The sequence below is a fragment of the Sarcophilus harrisii genome, chromosome 4 (genome assembly GCF_902635505.1).
Source record: "Sarcophilus harrisii chromosome 4, mSarHar1.11, whole genome shotgun sequence".
NCBI lineage: Eukaryota > Metazoa > Chordata > Mammalia > Dasyuromorphia > Dasyuridae > Sarcophilus > Sarcophilus harrisii.
The window spans coordinates 283119436-283131730 of record NC_045429.1 but is presented as its reverse complement, the minus strand read 5'-3'; the positions used below and the strand labels follow the sequence as shown (position 1 = coordinate 283131730).

At 37.2% G+C, this 12295-nt stretch overlaps 1 pseudogene; it reads right to left on the bottom strand.

Annotated features, from left to right (window-relative positions):
* Window positions 1-10446: 10446 nt before the first annotated feature.
* LOC111720934 lies at window positions 10447-10605 on the bottom strand (annotated as a pseudogene).
* Window positions 10606-12295: the final 1690 nt, after the last annotated feature.

Here is a 12295-nt window from a genome sequence, read left to right as displayed (position 1 = left end):
GGCTGTATTTGATTGGAGTAGAGTGGGAGGGAGAGAGGAGTAAAATTCATAAAGCCTGGAAAGGTAGAAAGACATCATATTGTAAAGGGCTTTGATAACAGAGGACTTTATATTTGATCCTGGAGGTGATGGGGAGCCATTAAATTTTATTGAATGGAGAAGTAACTTGGGAAGATCTGTGCTTTAGGAAGATTAATTTGACACTATAGGATGAACTAGAGTGGGGAAAGATTTGAGATCTATTGCAATAATCCAAGTATGAGCTGATGAAGACCTGCACTGTGGTATTGGCAGTGTCAGGAGAGAGAAGGGAACATATATGAGATATACTATGAAGATAAAATCAATGGATTTTAGCAACTGTTTGGTTATAGGGGGATGATGGGAGAGAATGAAGATTTGAGAATGACACCTACTTTGTGAACTTGGGTGACTCAGAGGTTGGGGATACTCTCAAGTATCCCTAAGGAAAGTTGGGGCATCTGAGTGGTGCAGTGGATAGAGCACTAGCCCTGAAGTCAGGAGGACTAGAGTTCAAATCTGGCCTTAGACACTTAACACTTCCTCGCTGTGTGACCTTGGGCAAGTCACTTAACCCCAGTTGCCTCAGCAAAAAAAAAAAGAATAATAGGAAAGTTAAGATGAGAGGAGGGCTTTGGGAGGAAAGATAATCTGTTTTGGACATATTGAGTTAAGGTATCCATGGGATATCCAGTTCAATAGGCAATTGAAAATGCAAGAGAGGCCAGCTGAGAGGCTAATAGTAGACAAGTAGATCTAAGACTCCTCTGTTTGGAGATTATAGGAGCTGAAAAGATCACCAAAGGAAGTAGTGTAAAGATAGGGGAGACAGAATCCTGTGGTATTGCTATAATGAGAGAGCTTGACCTAAATGAGATCTCAGCAGAGAAGTCTAAGAAAAAGGAGTAATCCAACCAGTTGGGAGAAAAGGGTGATCAACAGTTCCAGAGTTTATAGAGAAGTCAAGAAATATGGGGATACAAAGGGCTATAAAATCATGCATATCCTTTGACTTGACAATACTTACCAATTAGGCACGAATCCTAAAAGACATCTTTTAAAAGGGTTTTCCCTATATGCACAAAAATATTTATAGCATCTCTCTTCTCAGGGCAAAAAAAAAAAAACAAAAAACTGGAAACTGAGGAAATGCCCATCAATTGGGGAATAGCTCAATAAATTGTGGTATATAGTTATGATGAAATATTATTGTTCTATGGGAAATGTTGAGCAGAATGCTCTCAGAAAAACTTGGAAAGTCCCCCATGAACACAAGCAAATTGAAATGTATGGTGTACAAAGAAATAGCAATGTTGTGGGATGATCAACTTTGATGACTTTGTTGTTCTCAGCAATACAATGATCCACAACTACTCTGAAGGACTTAAGATGAAAAATCCTATCCATACCCATACTGATGATGTCTGAATACAAATTAAAACATACTCTCTCTCTTTTCTTTCTCCCTTCCTCCCCTCCATCTCTCTTCTCTCTCTGTCTCTGTGTCTCTTTCTCTCTCTCTCTCTCTCTTTCTCTCTCTCTCTCTCTCTCTCTCTCTCTCTCTCTCTCTCTCTTTCTCATCTCTATTTTTCAGAAGAGCTTTTTAGGGGAGATCTATGTTTTCCTTTACAACATAACTTTCATGAAAACATTTTGCATAACTTCACATATACTTTCTTAAAGGAGGCTAAGTGTAGGATAAGGGAGAGAATCTAGAACTCATAATTTAAAAAAACAAATGTGAAAAATTGTTTTAAAATGTAACTGGGGAAAAATAAAAATATTAAATAAAGAAAATGAAAGAAAGAAAGCTGGGGATAAAGGAAAGTTCATTACATTAGAAGATTAAGAGAATGTTGGCTAATAATAAGTGCCATTCCAAACTTCACTGGATCATTACTTGGGTTCTAATGGCTCAAAGTGAATGTAAATAGCAATTGTTTTTGTTCTGGAAAGAAACTGTGAGGGTCTTCCCCCTATTCTTTTGTGAAGGTAAACTAGGCCATCGTTTGCTTCGATTCTTATCTAGTCTTAAAACACTGAATGGGTATTATTTCAATCAAATTGAGTCCTAGGAAAGACCTTAGCTTAAAAAGGCTAGGGTCTCCCACTGTTTTTGGGGCCATCCTCAGTAATCTTAAGCTATGTCTTGCTGCTGGACTCTGATGACTCTGGAGGAGAGAGTGAAGCTGACTTTGCACAGTCTTGCCTCACTTAAATCCAGTTTCCTTGCAAGTCAGAACATCATCTTCTTGATGTCATTGGTCCTCGTTGAGCATGAAAGATGAACAACAAACAACTTTGGAGAGAGCAATTTCAGTTAAACAATGTCTCCTCTCAAATCTATCACTTGAGAATTTCTCTAAACACTTTCCAAAATATTTGTCTTCATCCTGGACCATTCTTCACATACATTAACAAGTTTCATGAATTCTAGAACCAAATTTGCTACTAGCAAGGTGAAGTATTGTGCAAAATACTCAGTCATTATGACTCTCTGAGTCATATTTTTTTAATCTATGTAAAAGAAATAATGAACTCCTTTGGAATTTATGAGGATGTGAAAATATAGGGAATGTGTAAACCACTGACAATCATGAAGTTATCCAACCTTATATTTCCTTAAATAAACAAGAAAACAAAGCTCATTTCATGATTTCACATGGACTTTGTCTCTCTACCAGTCTTTTCCTCCTCCTCCTCCTCCTCCTCCTCCTCCTCCTCCTCCTCCTCCTCCTCCTCCTTCTTCTTCTTCTTCTTCTTCTCCTCCTCCTCCTCCTCCTCCTCCTCCTTCTCCTCCTCCTCCTCCTCCTCTTCCTTTTCCTTCTCTCTCTTGGGATTGTGTGACTTGCCCAGGGTCATATAGTTAGTAAGTGTCTGAGGCCAGATTTGAATTTAGGTTCTAATTCCAGAACTAGTGCTCTATCCATTTTATCCTTCTCTTGCTTCTTGGATGCAATCTCTTTCATTCTTTTAAATTGTAAATTCAGAGTGCAAAAAGTATGTCTAAAGCTTCTTCTCTTCCTTACCTGGTTTCTCACTCTACAAGCAGAAGTAATCTTTTTTCCATTTTTCACCCTTAAATGGAGTGAGGGTTGTGACTTTGTTTTGTTGTATCTTTAACCAAACTTTCTGAGGTGACATTGCTCATCATCCTTCTCTGAAAGGTTTTTATGTATGAGTTCATAGTACAGCTGATGTTTTCCTTGGCTAACATATCTCTCTGCTTGGCATGTAACTTAAGCTTTGCTTTTCTTTCTATTCCCAGTACTCAGCATATAATACATGCTTAATAAATGTTTGTTGACCAACCAGCTAAGATACTCATACTTCTTTGGTCTCCTCCTCCTTATATCTTTTAAACTTCTATATTAAATTATTGTAGTCTGGTTCTATAGTCTTTCTTTCATTCATATCCCATTCTTCAATGTCAATAACTTGTCAAAATGAGAGCAGGCTAAAAAAAGTGAAAGGTGCTACTTCTGAAGGTGGTGGCTTCTCTTTCCTGGAAGTTTTCAAGTATAGATTATAATTACTTATCCTACTCTGGGAATTCTCATTGCAGTTATAGATTAGACTACTTGGCCCCCTAAATTCTTTCTGTTCTGAAATCCTGTGTCACCCCAAGGTCCACACTCTAATTAAACCTTGCTGCCCCCACTTCCATCCACATGTCAGTTACAAAAATTATTGATTCTTGCTCTCTTTGTATCCCTCTCTGGAACTGATACTTTTATTCCAAGATTACAATTCTGCATTTTGGGGAAGGGAACAGGTGATATATACATATATATATTCCCATGTATATATATCTCTGTGTATTATATGACTGTGTGTGACTGGATGTTTATTTTTCTATATGTGAACTGTAATTATATATATATATATATATATTAATGTGTATGTTTTGTAGATATGGGAGTATGTGCATATAACTGACTTGTAGTTTATGTCTGTGTTGCATAGGAATATGTAGAGGATCATGGGTGTGTCTCAGAGTATGAATTGTGTACTTATATGTATATCTGTCCCTATGTATGTGTGTGTGCATATTTGTGTGTGTTGTGTGTGTGAAAATGGTTATGAATACATATGTGTTAGCACGAGGTTATTGTGTGTGTATGACTGAGTGTTTATGTGGTTTTTTTGAGTAAGAGTGATTTCCATGGTTAGAGAAGATGGCTTAGGGATTTCCAAGAGCCATAATTTATCCAGGCCAGATTCAATAATTAGATTCTCTCCTTGCACTGTTTGTCCATTGATAAAGTAGGATAATATTATTAGCTGAGAGGGAGGTTGTAGGAAAGGCGATGGAGGAATTGGAGAAGGTATCAGTGCTGCTTAGGGAATTCTTGCTTTTAGAGCAGAGATAATCCTATTCTTGTAGGCTCTGATATCTTGAAATAATGGAGGTCACAGGACAATGAACTTAGAGGAGTTCCTTACTGTCAGCACTCCCTACTAGTTCATCTGCATTGGTCTGTGGGACTTTTTGATTGCTCTTATTTTCCAGGCATATCCTCTCTTTTATCAGACAAGATTAGGAACTCTCCTGAAAATGAGAAATCTCCCTGTCTTTTCTCTGCTTTCTTCCAGATCATTGTATTCAGGGGCCCTTGGGATATTGGGAATGGTCTGGTACTGAAAAGTTTACTTTAATTCAGTAGCCTGTTATGTGTAAGGCACTGGAAAAAAAAAAACAAAGGCTAAAATGCAACTATATGTCTTCAAGGATCATATATCCTATGAAAGGATATGATGTAGCTGAAAGTGTAGCAATCAATCAGTATATATTTATTAAATACTTACTATGTACCAGGTATTATGCTAAGGACTCAGGATACAAAAAAGATATCATCATCATATAATGAACACAATAATAATAAATAGCTAATATTTACTATGTGCCAGGAACTCTGCTGAGCACTGACAATTCTAACAACCCTGAGATGCAGGTATATGCGTATATATATTTAACCTGTAATATATTGTGTGTATATACAGGCATTTGTATAGATAGATATGTGTATAGGTAGATGTATGTGTGTTATGTGTCTGTATGTACAAAGAGACTGAGACTGAGGTTTAATGACCAGTGTCACACAGCTAATAAATATCTGAAGTCAGATTTAAACTCAGGTCTTCCTGGCTCCAAATGCAGGATCCTATCCACTGCCTTAAGTCTCAGGGGACTAATGGGGTTAGAATGCTGGCTTTGGAGCATGAGGATTTGAATTCAAAACAACTTTGTCACTTAATATCCATGTAAGTTTAAGCAAATAATCTGACCTCTGTGAGCCCCATTTGCTCATATGTTTGGAAGATAGGAAACCAATTAGGAGAAGACTGAAGTAGTCCTGGTGAAAAGTGTTGAGGACCTTAGCTCATAGTCTAACATAACATAGAGACAATTTAACTATAATGATGGCTGTGGGAATGGGAAGGAGACAGATATAAAAACAAAGATGTGGAGACAGGGTTGACCAGTTGTGGATTAGTGATGAGGAGGTAATGATAAAGGAGCTTAGACTGATGAAGGTTTTTAACTCAGACTTAGGGACAAGGAGAACAGTAGCACCTTCAGAGAAAAAGGGATATTTGGAAAAGAAGTAGATTTAAGCTTCCCTGGCTTCCTTCAAATCCTAGCTAACATCTCCAGTGTCTTCCCTCTATCAATTATCTTCACTTCATCCTGTCTGTATCTAGTTTGTACAACAAAGTTTTTTGCATGTTCTTTCTATTAAACTGAGCTCCTTTATAAAAAGAATTGTCTTTTGTTTTTCTTTGTAACTCTGGTGCTTGACACAGTGCCTATCACATAGTAGGCATTTACTAAAATGCTTATTATCAGGGGAAGATAATCAGACTTTCTGTGGTCTTAAATCTAATCTGTTCTCTCTTTCCTTTTTTCTGAATTCCAGATCTATCCCTATTTCCTTCCTTATAAAACCAAAATTTGAGAAAGGAGAAAGAAAAATGACCAAAACTGGGAAGGGCCTCCAGAAATCCTCTCATGTAGTCCTCTACTCTGGGTCTGGGTCTGTCCCTGTGTCATAAGGTTTCGTTGGGAATGGATTGCTTTATTCTCAGAGATGAATGAAACAGACTGTTGGAATCCATCTGAGAGGCTCAGAACAAGAATATTAATGAGTATATTAGGAGTGATAGGGAAGAGATGAGAAGCACAGACCTTTTATTAAAAAGATGACAGCTGGTATAGCCCCATCCTGTAGAGATGGTGGGGAGGAAGAGACTTCTGTTGTAAAGAATTTCATTTTTCAGGAACTTGTGTCTGGAAGAGCAGGACTCAAAGAATATCACAAAACCAGATTTTTATTTATAGTCCTATTTTTTTCTGAGCACCTGTCCTACATCACCATTAATTTCCTATTGGACATTTCAAACTGGATATTTCATGATTTTGTACAGTCATATTTAACTGTTCTTGACCCTCTATCTGGGGTTTTCTTGGTAAAGACATTGGAGTGATTTATTATTTCCTTCTCCAGCTAGTTTTACAGATAAGGAAAACTGAGGCAAAAAGGTTAAGTGACTTGCTCAGAGTCACATAGCAAGTTTAAATCTGAGACAGATTCAAACTCGGGAAGATGAACCTTCCTGATTTCAGGCTTAGTGTTCTATCCACTATACCAAAAAGGCATCTTAATATTTACATTTTCAGAATAGAACTCACCTCTCCCCACCAATACTCTTTTTCTGAAGCTCTCTATTTCCATGGATGGCATGGAATACTTTGCGTCATTTGTTAAAATGTATGCTTGAAGGCAGGAACTGTTTTTCTTTTTCTCTTTGTATCTCCAGTGTTAAGCACATAGTAGGCACTTAATAAAGGTATGTTGGTTGACTTTTCTAATCATTGGCACTGGAATGGAGTATTCCATTCCAATATCCCAAAACTTATTCAGCCATTTCCCAACTGATAGGCATCCATTCAATTTTCAATTCCTTTGCCACAAAAAAAGCGGCTACATTTTTGTACATGCATACACTTTACTTCTGCTTTAAAAAACCTAGACACCAGCTAAACTGGAATCTTGCTTGAAGAATTTCTCTGAAGTACAAGTCCTGGGATGGGTAAGCAATCCTATACAATCCTAAAGTGATCTTTGGAAGTCAATAGCCTGAAACTGACCTTTGGTCCAGTGGCCTGAACACAAACTCTGATAACTTGCCAGGTTTCTGAGACTAGGCTTGATCAATGTCTCAAGAAGTGCCTTGGCTGGGCTTTTGGGGGTGACTTTTCCTTGACTAGTACTCTTCATTGACAGTAATTAAAACAAGGAAGCAACTGATTTCCTTGCTTTTTAATATTCAGAAAATTGACAAAATGACAAAAGTTAACACTGAAAAGGTGGAGAGATAGGCACATTAGTACACTGCAGGTAAGATTGTAAATTGGTTCAGCTACTATGGAAATCAATTTATAATCATGCTAAGGAGATGACTAAAATATTCTTACCCTTTGACCCAGAGTTCCTAATCAATACCAAGCATAATACTTCAAGGATGTCAAGAACAAAAAGAATGATCCCATAAATATCAAAATATTCATAGCAGTACTTTTTTGTGGTAGGCAAGAAATAAAAACAAAATAGGTATCTATTGATTAGATGAAAAGTTAAACAAATTGTGGTATGTGAATGCAATAGGATTGTGCTATATAAAATGATGACTAAAAAGAAATCAGAAAAAAGTTGAGATGACTTAGATGGACTGACACAAAGTGGAAAAAATTGAACCAGGAAAACAATACACACAAAGACTACAATAATGTAAATGAGAAAGATCAAAAAAAATGACCAGGCTTGACCTTGAAGAAATGATGAGAAAATCTACCTCCTTCATTCTTTGCAGGAGTAGGGGAGCTATAAGTAAGTTAAATGCACTGTCAGACTTGGTTGATGTTTGTAAGTTTGGCAGAAATGTTTTTTTTCCCCTCTCTTCTCTTTTTAAAATTCTTTCTTATGAAGCAATGCTTTCTGGGACTGGGAAGGATGGACATATTTGAAATGAAAGTGATGTAAAAATAAAAATCAATAATAAATTTTAAAATAGTCTTGCATGACCTGGCCATGAAGTATGTTAAAAGTAGATTTTCTATTGATAAGCTGTTACTCTTGAGTGAATTATTTTCTCTCTTTGGGACTCAGTTTCCTCAGTAGTAAAATTAAGGGATTGGACCAAATGATCCCTAAAATTCCTTCTAGCACTATGTTCTATGTTACTATGGAACTTTGAGAGACAGACAGAGACATAGAGAGGCAGAGACAAAGAGAAGAAGAAGGAGAAGAAGGAGGGGGAGGAGAAGGAGGAGGAGGAAAAAGAAGGAAGGATACTTAGAGAAAGAAAAAAACAGAGAAGAGATGAGATAAACAGGGGGAGAAAGATGATGTAAAACAAATAATTAAATCAGTGGTTCTTTGCCTTTTTATGTCCTCAACCCCCTTTGGCATCTAGTTAAGCCTATGAACTTCTCAGAATATTTTGAAAAGCATAAAATAAAATACATAGGATTACAAAACCCCTCCAATTATTTTGAAACATCATAAACAAAATTTAAATAACTCTAAGACTCTAGGTTAAGAATCTTTCTGATGAAAATTAAGGGTGAAAAAGAAAAAAATTAGCAAGAACAATAATAATTGAACTTTATCATCTCATTTGAGTCACAAAACAACCCTGGGAAGTAGATGCTAGATGTATTATTATCAGCATTTGGCTGATGAGGAAATCAGAGGCTCAACAAGATTAATTGATTTGCTACTGTCAAATAGCTATAAGCATCAGAAGCAGAATTTCAACTCGGGCCTTTCTGACTCTTATCCTCTCCATTATGCCTTTCTGTACTGCATAAGGCAGGCAACAGGTTGTGGATAGGTTTATGCTAAAGGCTTGGAGATAGTGATGCATCTTCATCCATGGGCCACTCTGGACTCCCAGAATCAGTATCTAAAAAGAAGCACCATATATTCAACTTTCATTCTGCTTAATTATTTAAGGGCCAGCCCTTGGGATGGGGTTATAGAGCAGAGATTAAGTGCTCAGCTCTGTGGCTCCAAGCATTACATATTTCCCCGGCTTTTTGCCTTTTTTGTTTGCCAAATTGAATCAATTTATTAAAGTTGCTGCAGAATCGATTTGTTCTGATTCACCAACAGTGACGAAGAGAAATGAGGCTTCAGAGTCCCCAGGGCCCAATTTCACTCATCGAAATGAGAGTCCTCCAGCCAGAAGGAGCCAAGCACATCCTCTGTAGCTCTTCAGCTTTTGCAGTGATTTAGGGGGTGGAGTCTCTCCTAGCTCTGGGGTCAGATCCTAGAAGATGGAACCTCTGGGCAGGAAGGATTCTTAGAAACCATCTAGTCTCTGTCTCCCTTCTCCCATTTTACAGAGGAGGAAAAGGGAAGCCCAGATAAAGGCAATAATTTTTCCATGGTCACTCACACTAGTTTGTAGAGACATGAATCCAATGCCTCAGGCCAGTGATTCCGGTGAGACTAGAATCCAGATCCTCTGACAGGCAAGCTGTTGGTTTAGAGAACAGGGTTCTTTACCCTCCAACTCTGACATATATGTCAGTGCTGTTCTGAAAAAGTCTAATCTCACTTTTACCTGTCCTTCTGATCTTTGAAATTAGCTCACATATCCTCTCCTCCAAATCTCCCCTTCTCCAGTTTAAACATCTCTCAGTTCCTCCCAATGGTTCTCCCATGACCTGTTTTGAATCTCTTCATTGTCCTGGTTGCCCTCCTCTGGATAAGCACCAGCTTGTTAATGTCTTTCTTAAAATGTGGCAAGTGGAACATAATACCCCAGCTGTGCTCTGACCAGGAGAGACTACAGTGGAACTCTTGTATGTCAGTCTGTTCCACTCAATTTAGTACTTAATTATATACTATCCTGTACTGTTGCTTTATACGGCTTCTCCCCAAAGTGGTAATGCATTTTGGACTGCTCCTGCCAACCACACACCTGCCAATCAACCTTTAGGTAATCCTCAATTTCAACTCATCAGAAACTGTTATATACTATTATGTAACTTCCCCAGAACCATGGAATTTGAGAGTCGAAAGGAGCTTCAGCAGCACTTCATCTAACACATCTTCAAAAGAAATGCTGACAAAAACATTCCTGACAAGAGGTCATCCAAACTGTTTGAAAACATCCAAGGAGGGGGATATCATTTTTGACATAACCCATTGCATTTTGGGGCAGCTCCAAGAAGGACATACAACATCACCATTCATGTTCTGAAACCAAGAAATAACCAATAGACAACCAGAACAATCATCTGTGTTCATATAATGCTGAGAGAATCAAAGAGCTTCCCAGCACAATAGATAGATAAGGACAAGACCGTCAAGACTCACACTGACTCAATATGGGAAAATATGAATGAGTTGCAATTGACATCATTGTAAAGATTGAAAACTCATCGTTGCTTTTCACAATTGTTTTCATGTGTGGAAGTTTTGTTTCAACAATTGGACCAGTTCTTTCAATTAGCAATAATCACACCTAGGTTAAACTTCATTGGCTATGATATTGACACTGCACAAAGCTATGGACCAATTCTTTTTTATAAAGCTTTTTATTTTCAAAACAAATGCATAAATAATTTTTCAACATTAACTCTTGCATAGCCTTGTGTTTCACATTTTCTCCTCTTCCCCCCATCTCTTCCCCTAGATGGCAGCAATTTAATATATATATATATATATATATATAGCATCAGTTTATGTTAAGTCTTTCTGGGTCTCTGTAAAATCTTTCTAATCCAATATGTATGAATATATTTATACAATTCTCTTGTTGCACAAGAAAAATCAGATCCAAAAGGAAAGAAAATGAGTAAGAAGGCAAAATGCAAGTGAACAACATCAAAAAGAGTGAGAATGTTTTGTTGTGATCCACATTCAGTTCCCACAGTCCTCTCTCTGGATGTAGATAGTTCTCTTCATCACAAGATCATTGGAACTGACATCAATTATCTCATTGTTGGAAAAAGTCACGTCCATCAGAATTGATCATTGTATAATATTGATGTTTTCATATACAATGATTTCCTGGTTCTGCTTATTTCACTTAGCATCAGTTTATGTTAAGTCTCTCCAGATCTCTCTAAAATCATCCTCCTGATCATTTCTTATTGAACAATAATATTTCATAACATTCATATACCATAACTCATTCAGCCATTCTCCAATGGCTCCACTAAGTTTCCAATTTCTTGCCTCTACAAAAAGGGCTGCCACAAACTCCCTTTCCTTCTTTTAAAATCTCTTTGGGATATAAGCCCAGTAGTAATACTGATGAAGCAAAGGGTATGCAGAGTTTGATAACTTTTTCAGCATAGTTCCAAATTGCTCTCCAGAATGGCTGGGTCCATTCACAATTCCACCAACAATGTTTCAGTGTCCCAGTTTCCCCACATCCCCTCCAACATTCATCATTATATTTTCCTGTCATCTTAGCCAATCTGACAGGTGTGTAGTGGTATCTCACTGTTTTAATTGTTTTAATTTGCATTTTTTGTGATCAATAGTGATTTAGAGCACTCATATGATTAAAAATGATTTTAGTTTCTTCATCTGAAAAATTGTCTGTTCATATCCATTGACCATTTATCAATTGGAGAATGGCTTGAAGTTTGTTGTTGGTGGTGGTGGTGTTGTTGTTGAGGGAATTGGGGTTAAGTGACTTGCCCAGGGTCACACACCTAGGAAGTGTTAAGTGTCTGAGGCCAGATTTCAAATCAGGTCTTCCTGACTTTAGGGCTGGTGCTGTATCCACTGTGCCAACTAGCTGCCCCAATGGCTTGAATTCTTATAAATTTGAGTTAATTCTCTATATATTTTGGAAATGAGGCCTTTATCAGAACACCTAAAATGTAAAAATAATTTCCCAATTTATTGTTTCCCTTCTGATCTTATCTGCATTAGTCTTTTTGGTATAAAATTTTTTAACTTAATATCATCAAAATTATCTATCTGTTTTAAAATCATGAGTTCCATTTCTTCTTTGGACACAAATTCCTTCCTTCTCCACAGGTCTGAGAGGTAAACTATCCTATGTTCTTCTCATTTGCATATAATATCACTCTTTATGTCTAAATCATGAATCCATTTAGAGCTTATCTTGGTATATGGTGTTAGGTGTGGGTCAAGCCCTAATTTCTCCCATACTAGTTTCCAATTTTTCCAGAGGTTTTCATCAAATAGTGAGTTCTCATATTCATATCCCAATGAAATAA